This window comes from Dermochelys coriacea, chromosome 11 (assembly GCF_009764565.3).
Source record: "Dermochelys coriacea isolate rDerCor1 chromosome 11, rDerCor1.pri.v4, whole genome shotgun sequence".
Taxonomy (NCBI): domain Eukaryota; kingdom Metazoa; phylum Chordata; order Testudines; family Dermochelyidae; genus Dermochelys; species Dermochelys coriacea.
In genome coordinates, this window is record NC_050078.2 from 45,110,338 (window position 1) to 45,123,998 (window position 13,661).

At 38.7% G+C, this 13,661-nt stretch overlaps 1 protein-coding gene across 1 annotated transcript in view; it reads right to left on the reverse strand.

Moving 5' to 3' along the window:
- The window catches only part of PDE11A (phosphodiesterase 11A), a 244,679-nt gene that overhangs the window by 82,215 nt on the left and 148,803 nt on the right, over positions 1–13,661 (reverse strand).

Here is a 13,661-nt window from a genome sequence, read left to right on the forward strand (position 1 = left end):
TGCCTGTGCAGCTTTTTTTTCCTAAGCGTTTGTGACATATCGGGCTGACAGAATAGCGACAGATAGGAGAAGCTATGCAAATACGAGTGGGCTAGTGTTCCATTACAGATAAAATCTTATTTCAGATCTACTGTGACAGCAATAGCACAATTGTGTTAAATTGACTTTAAATCAAAATCAAATTAACAATATCTTCAGATAAATAACATCCATTTACAGGAGAGCATCTAGAAAACCTCAAATTTCTCTTACAAAATTTCATCTTTATCTTGTTCTTTTTAGTTTCGAGTTGCAAGTACAGGTTTTAAAAATATACCAAACACGTTGAATCATTAAATCACAGCTTAGGCACCTTCAGGACAGCCTTGCTTCCCTTGAAATTGTCAGCTTTTTTTTTTCTTTTCCCCCCTAAAGAAGTCTTGCCTTACTATGGCTCTTGCAAAGCTAACAGGGCTAGCTTGAGTTCCTGCGGCTCCTGACAGGCTGATTCGTAAAACTGTACAGTGACACAAAGCTAATCTTCCCTCCAATCCCTGAAGCAAAGTATGATACTTCTGCAACGTTGCTCAGCCCTGATAGTTGACAGCAAATGAGCAAGTTCAAATTCCAAACCCACATCCTCCCCTTCATGGGGCACACACTGTTCTATGCCAATGACTGAATCTAACTGGAGTGTAGAACTCCCAAGTAAGGTTTTTCAGGAGATAGGGAAAGGAAGAGAAAGACTCCTGGGCAATGGATTTCTGAGAGAAGGTGGATATTTTATAAGCTCTCTGAAGACACCTGCCCTTTCAACACTTAAGATTAATATTTATTATTTACTTATATTTATTTAGCACATTTCTTCCTAAGGGATCCCAAAATGTTTTACAAACTTTGCAAATGATCTATACAAACAGGAATCACTTTCATCCATCTTTAAAATGCTTCGGGGTTGAAGGTGGTAGCTGTTTAACACAACCTTTGGCAGTTCTAGGGTTTGAAGATTTCTTGAGTAATGACTGGGCCCAAACGCAGACTTCTGATCCTTTCCCACTTTCTCCTTCTCTCTCTTCCTCTCCTTTTCTTCTTTCCCTTCATTTATTCATTTGAAGATGTAGGTTAAAATGTTAATAGGTAGTACTAAGCATCTTTAGATTTCCAACAAAATATACTATTTTTATTTCCCATTTCTGGGATTTTTATACAGTGTCTCATCATACAGTACTCTAATCAAGCAGGGGTTTCAATTCATGATATTTTCCTATGGCCTAAAGTTTTCAAAAATGGTTTCTTGCCCTGTTAGTTGCAAAGATTTTGTATTTACTACAAAAACCAGTGTGTGGCTGTCTTGATGAGTCTGCAGAATAAAACAAAAGCTCAGACAGTGGTAGAAACTTCCCCCATTCATTTTAATGTGATGGTAATTCTAAAGCCCAGCTGTTAACATTTACTACTGAAAAGGACTTCAGTATTGATGCAAACTGGAAAAAGAGATTTTCAAACCCAAAAAACAATTTACCTTTGTGTATTCTCTTTGCTATTTATTGAAGTATTTGTGTGTGATGAATAAGAGCTTTTTCCCACCCTAACCAGCTTCTACGTTTACTTCATCCTGCATAGTCATAATTCTGTTTTATGACATCAGTCTGTTTCCATGGATATAATACAGATTCAGGTAGGGGAAAAGCTGTGATGGAAAATGCTCAAAGATTTTTGGAATATAAGTTAACCTGCAATGAGTGCTGAATGCCTTCAATAACAAGGAGAAGAGGGCCAATCAAGCATATATGTTATTACAAGAGTACCATGTAAAACTTATTTTTTGATTCAAAGAAACACCCAAAGATTTCAGCAGTCTGTTGTCACAACAGACTGTCACAATTTCTGGGATACCACAGAGACCAGAAACTTCTCCAGAACAATGGAACTGACCCACAGGGGATTACGTGAGTGGTGGTTTCTCAGGAGCTACGCCAGCTCCCTTACCTTTCATGAGGACTCTATTCCAAAGGACTTGGGGACCTGGAGATACAAGAAGAGTGTCAGGAACGAGAAGGATGCCCAAGCGATAGCAAAGGAAGAGTAATCACTTTTCTTGTCAGCAGGGTGGAAGTGGCTCTTGTGGAGCTGGGGAGATGCCAAGTAATGAATAGTTTGAGGAGGATAGGAGAAGCAAACATAGTGGGTGATCAAAAGCAGTTCAGCTTCCTGCTCAAAAATGTGTGGGTAAACTGTGGTGAGTTTATAGTCTTCTCTTCTGAAGGAAGCCAGTTGATTAGCCATTTGACTTAAACTGTAAGCTTTTCAGGGCAAGACCCATCGCTTTTATGGGTTTGTACTGCACTTACCACAATGCCTTCAGGTGCTTTCACAATACAAATAATAAATAATGATGATGATTTGGAACAAAGGTCATAAAAAAGGCTGAATCCAGGAACAGTGGAGTGAGGTGAGGTTAGTCCGGTTAGTGGCGAAAGGGAAGGAGACAGATTAAACTACTGCTACTACCTCCGATCCCTACATCATGAAGGAATGTGCATGACGCATGGAAATGGAGAAGGCCACCGAGCAGTAGCATGAGTTGAGGAAGTATGAATTGGCAGGCAGTTTCTACAGGAGACTGTCCCCTATCTAGGGGGCTAGTTGTGGGAGACTAAATTAGACTATACACAGATAGTCCTTTTATTAAAAAACTACAGCCTTTCCTTTCTACCTTCTGTTGTAAAGATGCGCAAGTGGTTATCTAGAACCCATTTAGCAGTTGAGCCTATGTGGGGCTAGACACAAAGCATCTGCTTCTTTTGCCTTCAAGTCTGTAGTAAACCGGGGATTGTATTAAGTGCCATGACACTCATGGGGATACAAAGTGGGGTCAATTACACTATTAAAATGCAATATATAGATCTGTACGTGTGCAGTCAAGATCATAACTACACTAGGAAACATTGATGCACCATGTCCCCAGTTGTTGTTCTTGTTCACAGTGCTGGATATAGCTTGCTGCAAAGTGAAAGATGACAGAATTCTTCACGGAAATTTTCTCATAAAATATTCAGTTTACTGTTCTCGCCTGGGGTACAATCTGTACAATCTCTATGCAGTTGCAGCAAGAAACAGAAGTGCTGGAATCAAAGTTTTCACATATTTAAAATGTTTATCATTTAAAAGACTACCAACATATTTCTTCTGTTAGAAGATATGTTCACTCTGCCTGGCCTTTTGCTAGGAGAAAAAGAAGTAGTTGCATGAACTCTTTTAATCTACAGGATTCTGCATCAATCTGACAGGTAATGAAACAATATAATAAATAACTTTTGCCAAACTGTAATCACATACTGTTACATACTAAATAATAGATTCTGTCTGTATGACACATGCCTAATGGCCTCTGTGTGCCCACTTACACACGTGAGTAACTCCATCAAGTAGTCTCAGTGAAGTCCAACTGAAATTACTCATGGGAACAAATTTACTCACATGCATATAGTGATATAGTAGCCCCCCCTCACTCCAGTATTGGTTTACAGAGATTCGTGAGATGAAATTTTTGATGGGGAGGAGGGGGAGGCTTTGATTCTAACAGATCTGAACCAGTGAGGGTATTTCTTTAGGTTCTTTCTCACCTCACTCCCCTGTGCAACAGCAATAAACTGCCTATGTTGCTAACATATTCCAGTACATGCACACTCAAAAACACTATTACAGTTTGAAATTACACTAGAATTACCTTCTTCAGAATTTTACATTTTTAGAGAAATGGTGCTCAACTACCAGCCTTAATATGGAGCAAGGATGGCACCCAGTGGCCAAACACATTCATCTCACAGTGGATTTATTTCTTAGGGATTTCCAGTTTCCGACCTCTCCTGAACTTTCTAATTGCAAAGAGGTTCTAGCTCAAATGTAAACAATTTGGCTCTACCTAAAAAATGTAACGGGATGTTACCAAGCGAACTTTGGCAAAAAATTGTAAAAATAAACTTTTATTTAAAAAAATTATAGGAATATTACCATTAATATTTTAAAAACAATTACCATAGAAGTTTGTGAAAAAATAATCAAGCATTTCCCAGTAGCATTTGCAACCAAAACATTGCAGCATTCTGCTAGAGCAAACGAGCCAGAAAGTGAACTGGGCTTTTAACAAAGGAAAAACTGCATACTCCATTTTTATTACCCACACTGAAAAAAGCAATTTCCCCCCATCACGAATACAAAGGATTTTGCTTTTTAATATGATTTTTAAGATGAACATTTTCCTTTTACATTTAAATAGTATGTAGACAATACTAGAGCTGGTCAAAAGTTCCAGTGAAATTAAATTTGATGAAAAACAGAAAATATTTTTCATGTTTTCTGACCAATGGATGCTATAGAAAAAAGTCAGGTTAGATCGTTACAAAATATGTAATTTTGTACCAGATTACTTTGAAGAGTTCTGTCAGTATTTAGAGCAAATATCAATACAATGCTCCTAATAAGGCCAGATTGGGAACCCGGTGTTCCCAATAGTGAGCAATTCCATACGAGTCATCTCAGTGTCAATAGGCTACTTCTGTGAATAATTGTTCACCATTGTAAGTGGTTCACAATCAGATCCATAATGAGGGGCTTCACAATATGAGTGATCATTCCTAGAGCAAGGAGTCATTCTGGACTAGTTCTGACTTGACTTGAATGTACAGACACTCTGTCTTTATTGCTATCTGCATGTCTTTTTCCAGTATAAATTTGTAAGTGTTCATGACTGACTCATACTACTTTATCATTTGACAAGTGTTGATGCTTGATCGTAAAGCAGATATTCCTCTCATTCAGATGACATTTTCTATGGACTACATCATATGTTTCTTACATTGTGGTTGGTTGAATATAATAATGCTGGACTGCATTTTTTCCACAGAGCTTTTCAGATGAAGAGATTGCTGTAGAGGAGGGTGACCAATCAGATTGAAGGAAAGACAATAGCTATATTGGATAATGAATCATTTCACCTCCTGCTATGAATGATGCAATGTCTCTAACATTTGCTTGGAAAAACAAGCAAACTGGAAACAGCATCTAAGCCCTGAGGCAGTATTTCTGGACACCACAACCAATGCAACAAAAGGAGAAATTTAACAACATATATAAACAACATAACCAATATAAACAACATAACTGATAGCAGCAACACACTAACACATGAAGTCTTTTAGTATGGGGTAAATTAGTCAACATCAATCCCTTTTCTTACATCATTCTCTTTTTAAGGTTTCTCAACCTGACTGTTGTCAAAATATCATTACTATAGTGAAAACAATTACCTAATAAAAACAGCCAAACGTAACTGAATGTCTTGCTTACTTGTATTATCTAGTTCCATTTTCCTGTTATTAAAAGTAATAGAAAACAAATTTCCTGTAGTTTATGGATAGAAAAAACTAGATAGAACTTTAAAACCAATCCGATTTATATTCCAGTTTGAATATAATGTTGTCAACTTTCTATGTTAGAGGTACTCATTTATTATTTAATATAGCTATTTACGGCATTCCCTCATTCTGCAATCAGAACAACAATATTGCTTTTTGACGCTTGTTTTTTAACACATAGCATATAATCATATAGAGACATCACTTTCCTATAAAATTCTATAGAACACTCCTATTAAAAAAATTCTACTAAATTCCATAATGTTGTGGGGTAATTTCCACAGAATTTCAATAAACATCTATAGACTCTTATTGTTTAATTCCTATTAGATTATATAAGACTGTTCTATAAGAGATGTTCTACTAAAGTCCTAAAATCTTTAAATAAAGGACTCACTAATAATCACAGAAAACATCGGAACTATCTCAATTTTCAGCCTAAACCTCAATGCATTTTGGACAGGTTTATGATAATCCATCATAATCTTTTGTACTGGTATAGTACCTACTAATTCAAGAATCTGTGAGCCTTACAAAGGGGTTTGAATATTATCCTCTTTTTACAGATGGGGAAACAAAACATAAAGAGGTGAAGTGACTTGCCCTTCTCACTCATGTGATCCATCAGTGACAGAGCTGAGAACCTAGCTAAATACCAACACTTAGATACTATGGTGGCAGACCCCATATAAATACACTAAACAGATATACAGACATTATCCTGGAATCTAAACATTCCACCTGTCCTGCAAGAAAAGAGAGTGGGTTTTTGCCACATGAACTCAATATTATTCAATTGAAATAACTAGAGGTGTTTTTTTAATTGAACTTAAAAAAGGAAACACTATAATGAAATTTTTCAAACTTTTTTTACATCTGTAGATCTGGTGACTTTTTTTAAATTTCAACCTAGTTTCAATTTAATTTTATTTGCACTGTCCATCACAGAGTATCTAAGAATGTGTATAAAATTATAACCTCAGATAATGGATGTACTAAACTCATTTTATACCATTATAGCTGGTGCCTTCACGGAATTCAATTTATGCAAATAAGTTATCTAATCAGTGTGTCCAACTGTTTAGATTGTCAGATCGAGTAGCAGTAGTAAAATTTGTTTCCCTTTTTTAGCTCAATTTTCCTCAATCTTTATTTTATGAAATATCTGTAATTTTTAAGAGACAAAAATCCACAATTAGGCTAGTCCTTTATGAGCCACAGTTAAGCCAAAGTAGCTGAGACAGAAGGGATATATTATTATCACTACATTCTGAATCAAAGATTTTGAATCAGAGATTTTGTACAGTAGGTGATCCATTATTTTTGTCATGTGGCTCTCCTGTGTACTGTTCACCCTACAGAAGGGACTATCTCAAAAAGCAATAAATAATGCATCATAGCCATTAAATATTGATCTGGCTTATACCATTCAGAGCTGCACAATTAGGTTAGCTTTTTAAAAATAGCTTCTTGTATATTACACATCAAGAGAGGAGTGTTTGCATATTCTCTCTGTAAAATACATTAGTTGAATTTTAAGGTGATGTGTGTTTGTGGGTGTGTTTATTTGCTATCTGAGTTTTAAAACTGATCTAAAACATAGCACTTGTTTAATCCTATCTCAGGATTCAGTGACTCTTTCTTTCTAAAAATATCCAGTCCTGAGGCTCAATCCTGCATTCTTTACTCCTGAAGGCTGGATTTCTAAATCTGGATAGCACTGGGAAAAAGACAATGATGTTTCAGGCTTGGTGAAGCTAGATCCCAATGAGAAGGCGCCAGCCAGGCAGTATAATACAACTCTATAGGACATAACCGGATATAGGTTAAACAGAGTTTGGTTAACTGAGGTTTTTCTGTTCAATAATATTACAAATGATTTTAGCCAAACACTAATAATGGGAATATGGAAATTAGAGATGTCTGCCTAATTTTAAATTGAAGAGACAACAGAGTACTTTAACTTCCATTCTGACTTGGCACACAGCTTTTAAAGACACAAATAGTCCTAGTTTCCCAATCAATTAAAGGAAATGAATTCTTGTAGATATGGGGGCATGATCCACCACTGTGACTCCAGTTTTATGCTGATGTAACTCATTTTGTTTGTAATGGAATTACACAGATATAAATCAGGAGAAATTTATATATATATTTATATATATATAGCAGTGAATCAGGCCCATGACCTTCAGTAAAATAATCCTCAGACATAGGAGAGGAGATTTGCCTCCATAGTAGAACTGGGTGATTTCAAAAATTGGAGAAATATTCATTTGAATTTTTAAGGAACTTGCTTCATCTTTGTATTCATCACTCTTGTTTTCAATTCCTGTGAACATTCAGATGATTGAGTTTTAGATGCAAGAATACTTCTGGAAAGCACATTTTAACCTCATGATCACAAATGTTTACAGAAGGCTAATTTTAAATTTGCTTCCTGGAAACAAAGCAGTTGCAGCAAAAGTTTGCCTATAAGAACTATGCTGTTCAAGTCAGAGAATAGAAATAATACAATGAGATTTGCGTGACCAGTCCAAACTAAGCAACAGAGATCCAAATAGCAAGCCATCAGAGTTTAAATGAACGTTACAGAAAATGTTGAATAATTTTGAGTAACAAATACATTTGAGAGAATCTGTTCATGGACATTCTGTGAATAGGAAAAAATTAAATTTGTCTAGTGCATTATGTATTAGAAACTATTTCTTCAACTGTAGACCATAGTGTAATATTATATTTATATGTCTATTACTTGTGCTATTCTTTTACTTTTGTACATCATTCACAGGAGCAACATCCATTTTCAAATGGAAGATGGGATGTGTACAGTACTCATAATTATGGGAACAATGATGGGAAACCTAATACTGTTAGTCCTGATTGTCTTTAGTAGCTCTAGTGGTATAAATTTCCCTAATTCCCTCCCCCATCTAAAATCCACTGTTATTCTGTAACTACAGGAACTGAAAAAGGGTCCCAATCTGCATTGTATGCCAACCCCAAACTCTCATTGATTACAATGACTTTTTTAAAATTGGCAACAAATGCAGGTTTGGACCCTAAAGATTCACTTGTTGTTAACTGAGATCCCAGCCCCGCTGTAGTAAGCACAATATACACATTAACATTAACAGTGCATAGATAGTCTGTCACACTAAAAGCTTACAATCAGAATAGACAACACAAAAAAAGGTTGCAGGAAGGAAGCATTGTTATGCAGTTTTACAAATCGGGGATCTGAGGCAAAGAGAATGAAATCCTAGGCCCACTGAAGACATTGGCTAAGCTCCCATTCACTTCAATGGGGCCTGAATTACACCCAGAGAAATTATGTAATTTTTGTCCAAGGGCCAGATAGGAAGTATGTGGCAGAACTGACTACTGAACCTAGATCTCTTGAGTCCACTCCAGTTCCCTAGCCAAAACACCAACCTTCCTCTCTCATCATATGACAAAGTGAGTTACATAAATTACATTTTATCATTCTTCTGTGTCATTGACAGCAGAGTACATGGGTAAATTTCCATGAAGTCAGTAGAGTTGTACCGACTTACACCAAGCCTACATTTCATAGAGTTCTGCCTCTCACACTGGCCTTTTGAGAAATGTATGCTAAGAAACTAAGAGCTTATAGACAAAAACAGTGGAGTAAATGTATTTTCACGTTATTTTATTCAATTGTTTTAATGATAAAAATTGAAAAGGGCTGGTGTCATGAATTTTCAAAGAGCAATGATCCATACACAGTAACTCCTCACTTAACATTGTAGTTATGTTCCTGAAAAATGCAACTTTAAGTGAAATGATGTTAAGCAAATCCAATTTCCCCATAAGAATTAATGTAAATAGGGGGTGTTAGGTTCCAGGGAAATTTTTTTCACCAGACAGAAGACTATATTATACTGTACATATATATAAATTTTAAACAATTTAATACAATACAGCAATGATGATTGTGAAGCTTGGTTGAGGTGGTGGAGTCAGAGGGTGGGAAATTTCCCGGGGAATGCTTTAGCACTAAATGATGAACTAGCACTCGGCTGAACCCTCCAGGGTTAACACGTTGTTAATGTAGCCTCACACTCTGCAAGGCAGCACAAATGGAGGGAGGGGAGACAGCATGGCAGACAGAGCCACGCACCCTGTGTGTGGGGTAGAGAGATGTGCATTGCCCCTTTAAGTATGCTGACCACACTCTAAGTACATTGCCTTTTTAAGTAGATCAGGAAGTTGAGACAGCAGCTGCTACCAGCAAGTTCCCTCTGTCCTGAGCCCTCTCGTGTCCCCCACTGCTCTATGGAGATAGAGGGGGGCAGGGGAGGGGGACACCCTGACATTAGCCCTTCTCTTCCGCCCTCCCTGCACAGCAAACAGGAGGCTCCCAGGAGCAGCTCCGAGGCTGAGGGCAGGAGCAGCACATGGCAGTGCGGGGAGGGACAGCTGAACTGCCAGCAACAGATAGCCTGCTGGGCAGCTGCCACACAGGGAACTTAGGGGAGCGGGGAGCTGATAGGGGGGCTGTCAGTCCACCCTGGTTCCAAGCCCCCACCAGCTAGTTTCAATGGGCTGCTCTTCCAGCAAGAGGTGGACAAAGCAGGCAGCTGCCAAACAATATTATAAGGGAGCATTGCACAACTTTAAATGACCATGTTCTCTAATTGATCAGCAACGAAACAACGTTAACTGGGACGACTTTAAGTGAGGAGTTACTGTAATTGGATTTCTTATTGAGATGGAACCTCCAATAATAACAACATTTTGGTATGACCCCAAATGCTGGGTTATTTAGAGAGTAACTTCTAATAACGTAAGCATTTTTAAAAGAAGGCAACCCAGTTTTGAGACCTATTATCAGTGAAGAGCTATTTTTAAGAGGGACATTCCAATAATTCAAGAAGTGGAATTCCTTCAAAAATGTAGAAAACTAAGAATAATGTAGAGATATGACAATGATACAATCATAGAAATCAGATATGGAAAAGATCTATTAGGTTATATGGCCTATCATCATGTTCATTTACAATGTTCAGTATTGTACCTTTCCTCCTCTACTGCCCAGTATGGATTTCAGCCTCCCAGCCAATGGTGCTTCCACTACTTTTCCTGAGAGATTTTTACAAAGCCTAAGTAGACTTAGGAAGTTTAATTAAAGAAGTTTCTTTTTTAGAAGAAAAAAAAAGTGAATTCTCAATAGGGGAATAGCAGCAATAGGAACCAAAGTGTCATTTGTTACTTCAGGAACTTAGAAATGGCATTTGCTTGTGATGTGATTTCTCTGATGAATTGTAACTCTTTAAAAAGGGCACCCACTGTAGCAGTGTGCATTATTCTCAGCTGCAACAATTAAAGTTGATTTTAATTGGGATTTCATCAATAACTCTTTAACAGCCTAGACTACAACCTTTGGAGTTATTGTGATACAACAAAAATAAGATAATAGACAATAGCCTCAGGAAAAATAAGCCTCAAGTATATCTATTCATTTTCATCACTTGGTAACAGCCACTACTTAAAAGTTTATGCAGCCAAAAATAAAAAGGAAAAAACATTTTGGGGATAGATAAAATAAAGAACAAAAAGATAAGGCCAAAGATAAATAAGATGGCAAAGATAGAAAAACAAGACTGAGACAGAGGAAATTTATTCATGTATTTTTATAAAAATTTGTAATGTGCCCAGCCTTGTCTGAACATACATCCCCTATATAAATTCAAATACAAAATATATTTCAGAATTATTAACTCCCCTTGACATACAAATGAATATCCACCAACAAATATTAAATCTGGCTCTGGCGGATCATATTGTGGAGTGAGAGGCATAGTCAAGGAATCCTTATGGAGCACACTCCACCAACAGCTCCCTACCATTTATAGAAGGGGGCTTCAGCTTGAGCACCTCCACTTATGGCAAGTGTAGCAGCATCACATGGGGTCAGAGGTGGTCTCTCAGGTCATTGTTGTCATCACCAAGGCAAATCCCAATGGCACATAGCCTATTGGCAGCTCAAGTGCCAGCCTGATCGATCTCTAGGTAGGTAGATAAGGCAGCCTGGCTGGATGTTCAGTCTATGACCACCACTGGCAATTTTATCATGCCACTGAAGCTTTTGGCAACCATATGATTATGACTGCGTAGCAGGATTCCTTGGTAAATATACTTCATAATTCATTGGTCTTCTATCCTAATAATATAACTGTACCAAGGAAACCATTGAAACAAGTGCTGATGAAGGTGGTTGCTGGGTTTGGCTATAAATATTGGTGAACTTGTCCTGCCACTTAATATGGAACAGCTGATGAAGATGATGATGATCAAAAATGTCAGCCTGTGTGCCCCAAACCACTGAGAGCTTTATGGGCTAAGAGCAACACCTAGAATTCCACCTAGAGATGTAATGTAAGCCAAAGCAGATCCAGAGCACTGGTGTACTGGGCTCCTGACACAAAATTCAATGCATTAAGCAGGTTAAAATATTCTGCACTAGATTCGGTTTGTGAGTGGCCTCAAGGTGTATTCCTATGTACAGCACATTACAGTATTGTAGATTTGAGGTGATAAAGGTGTGGATAACTGTGGCAAGGTACACACATGAAAGAAAATGTTGCATTCTTTTCATTAAGCACAAACAGCAAGTTACAAACAGCATTGTAGGCCACAACTGCTGCTTAAGAATTTAATAGCAAAATGAATATACACAACTGAATTAGAAATGGTGATTCCACATTGTCAATCAATGCAGGCACAGGTATTAATTTTTCCAACTCTTCTGCTGCTTCCCTAAGCAACCTAGATCATCTCACTGTTGTCCAGATTAAGTTGCAGCCAGCTAGCCATGCCCCAAATTAATAGACACTGATTCATTACATTGTTGTAGCCAGTCAGAAGCAATGGAGACAGAGCTGAATGTCAGCAATGTATGGATGTTACAGCCCACATCTAACCTTCCCATCAGCCTAATATACACTTTCTGTAGGAGAGGAGACAATATGTATTCTCCCAGAAGTGTCATTTATAACTTGAAAAGCACTCCAGAAGACAACTAATGACAGTCAGTCATACACAGCTATTTGCACACATGGAGTGCTGACAGAAACTAAAGAGTAGTCCCTGTGATGTTGCACTCCATATGTTTTATGGAAATATACTTATGAGTGTGAATATGATGTAATTGGAATATGCTTTATGCCAAAGGTCTCTTGTTAAGGTATCATAACAAAGGTTATAACCCACAGAATATATTCCTCCTATTTGTATGTATGTATCATTCTTGTATCTGAAGCTAGAAATATGAAGTATAACTCTGAGGTCCCATTGTAATTATGCAAAGTGTGGGCCATTAATGGTGGCTTAGAATCTTGATGGCTCCCATTGACTAGGACAACTGGTTGTGAATGGATTTATTTACCTGCAATCCTTCCTGTGTACAGGTGCGGGCCAGCGGGTGGGTAATGAAGAATGAGGTCTTACAGTGACATGTGACCATGGCACCTGAGACTGGAATACATCTTTTATCTCAGGGGTGAGCAAGCTTTTTGGCCCGAGGGCCATATCTGGGTAGGGAGATTGCATGCAGGGCTATGAATGTAGGGCTGGGGAAGGGGTTGGGGTGTGGGAGGGAGGGGATGTGGTGTGCAGGAAGGGGCTCAGGGCAAGGGGTTGGGGTGCGGGGTGTACGAGGGGGCTCAGGGCAGGGGGTTGGGATACAGGAGGGGTGCGGCAGGGGGCTCAGGGTAGGCAGTTGGGGTGCAGGAGGGGTTCTGGGTGCAGGCTCCGGCCCGGCACCGCTTACCTGGAGCAGCTCCGGAGTAGCAGTGGCGCGCAGCAGGGCTCAGGCAGGCTGCCTGCCTGCCCTGGCCTTGCGCCACTACCAGAAGTGGCCGGCACCACGTCCCTGCGGCCCCTGGGGAAGGGCGGGGCAGAGGGCTCCACACGCTGCCCTCACCTGCAGGTACCTCCCCCAAAGCTCCTATTGGCTGCGGTTCCCCGTTCCCTGCCCTGTTTTACTTTTCCGTTTAGAAGGAGGGGTGGGGACCCAGAGAGACAAAAGATTCCCACTATAAAAGGGGAACAGAACAAAGGAGGCTGCCAGTCATGAGAAAACCGCTAATTTCCACCTAAGATGTCTGCTGGAACTAACAAAGACTGTACCAGGGGAAAGGATTGGACCCAGTCTAGGAAGGAGTCTAGTCTGTGAAAGAAGCTTATTGGAACATCTCTGAGGGTGAGATTTTATCTGTAAACAGTTTCTTAATGTATTAG